Genomic DNA, 2,509 nt, shown 5'->3' with positions numbered 1-2,509 from the left:
ACACAATGCCAACACCACTCTGACTGTTGTAAGTCGAACCACAGGAGAAAATATCTCATTGAAGTCGATGCCTTCTTTCTGAGCATACCCTTTTACCACCAATCTAGCACGATACCGCTCCACTTGGTTATTGCCATCACGCTTGATCTTATAGACCCATCTGTTTCCAATGGCTTTCCTTCCTCGTGGTAGTGTAACAAGATCCCAAGTTTTATTCCTGTCTAATGCCTCCAACTCTTCTTGCATTGCTATCATCCACAAAGATACATCCGAGCTTTGAGTAGCCTCGTGGAAACTCGATGGCTCACCATCCTCTGATAATAGACAATATGCAATGTTGCTTTCAGTGACATAATCTGAAAGCCAACCTGGTGGTCTTCTGTCTCGAGTTGACTGCCTCACATTGGAAACCTCAGACTCAACATGTTCTTGTTCTTCGTGCTCTGGTAGTGCTTCACAAGAAACTTGACCTTCGTCTGTCTTATTCTCCACCTGAAATATAGTAGTTTCTGAATTCTGTGTGCCTTTGTCTCCCTTTATTTTATCTTCCTCGAAGATAACATCCCTGCTGATGACAAGCTTGTGAACAGTAGGATCCCACAAGCGAAACCCCTTTACTCCATCAGCATAACCCAAGAAGATACATTTTCTGGATTTCGAATCCAACTTCGATCTTTCTTGCTCATTGTACAAAACGTATACCGGACTTCCAAATGTATGCAAATGAGAATAATCTGTCGGCTTCCCGGTCCACATCTCCATCGGAGTCTTCAGATCAATCGCCACTGAAGGAGAACGATTGATAATATAACAAGCGGTTTTGACTGCCTCCGCCCAAAATGACTTTTCTAGACCCGCAGTTCTCAACATAGCTCTTGTTCTGTCCAACAAGGTCCTGTTCATCCGCTCCGCCACTCCATTCTGTTGAGGTGTGTAAGCCGTCGTGAACTGTCTCTTGATGCCCTCATGTTGACAAAATGCATCAAACTCGTCACTGGTATATTCTCCTCCATTGTCAGTCCTCAGACACTTGATTTTCTTTTCTGAATCAAGTTCAACCCGCGCTTTGAAATCTTTGAAGATCTGGAAAACATCTGATTTCTTCTTGATCGGATACACCCAACATCTCCTAGAGAAATCATCAATGAACGAGACAAAGTATCTCGCTCCTCCTAGGGATACAACCGGTGCTTGCCAAACATCCGAATGAATCAGCTCCAATATGCTTTTGCTCCTGGCAGTAGAAGTGCCAAACTTTAATCTGTGTTGTTTACTGGTAACACAGTGCTCACAAAAGGGTAGTGATACTTTTGTAAGTCCCGGCAGTAGCTTCCGTTCTGAGAGAATTTTCAAACCCCGTTCTGACATATGCCCGAGCTTTCTATGCCATAACACTGTTAATTCTTCTCCTGAACCAATTGATGCAACAGCTAGTTCTGCCTCTTTGTGTGTTTCTCCCAAAAGTACATACAGATTTGCAGCAACCTTTTCCGCCTTCATAACCACAAGCACGCCCTTCACAATTTTCATGATCCCGTTCTCGATCCGAGTTTTGCACCCGATTTCATCCAATTGTCCCAAGGACAAAAGATTTTTCGTCAGTCCTTTCACATGTCGTACCTCCTGTATGGTGCGAATGGTGCCATCAAACATTTTAATTTTGATAGTACCGACCCCAGCGATTTCCAAGGCATGATCATTTCCCATGAATACAGATCCTCCTGAGACTGGTTCATAATGATCAAACCATTCTCTCCGAGACGTCATATGCCACGTCGCTCCTGAATCCATAATCCATGTGTCACAAAATTTGTGTCTGCCTTCTGCAACTGTTGCTGCTTCGCTGAATAATATTTCACCACTGCCTGAAGTACTGGCCACATTTCCTTGAGAACTCTTCTCGATACTCGTACACTCTTTCTTGAAGTGCCCTTTACCGCCACATTTAAAGCAGTAAATATTTTTCTTCTTACTTCTCGACTTTGATCTACCTCGCCTTTGGCTCCCACTGGAGTCACGGTCCATGAATCTTCCTCTTATCATCGGTAACGCCTCTGCCTGCTTCGAGGATACCAACCTATCTTCCTTATTCTTGCGCCGGCTTTCTTCTCCGAGAACCGCAGTTAAGACATCGTCGAATCTTAGAAAGCCCATAAGAATATTGTTGGTAATGTTGATGATAAGTTGATCATATGAATCTGGTAGACTTTGAAGTAGAAGCTCCGCACGTTCATTTTCCCCTATTTTATGCCCCATGGAAGTGAGTTGGGCAAATAGAGTATTTAGTGTATTGATATGGTCGGTCATCGATGAGGATTCCGCCATCCGAAGAGTATAAAGCCTTCTCTTTAGGAAAATCATATTGTGTAGCGACTTGACCTCGTACATCTTTGTTAGAGTATCCCAGATAACTTTAGCTGTTTTTATCTCAGAGATACTTGACAAAACTTCGTCTGCTATAGCCAAGTGTAAATTGGCAACAGCGTTGTCATTCATCTCATTCCACTTT

This window comes from Primulina eburnea, chromosome 11 (assembly GCF_022965805.1).
Source record: "Primulina eburnea isolate SZY01 chromosome 11, ASM2296580v1, whole genome shotgun sequence".
NCBI lineage: Eukaryota > Viridiplantae > Streptophyta > Magnoliopsida > Lamiales > Gesneriaceae > Primulina > Primulina eburnea.
Note: the sequence above shows the minus strand (reverse complement) of the source record.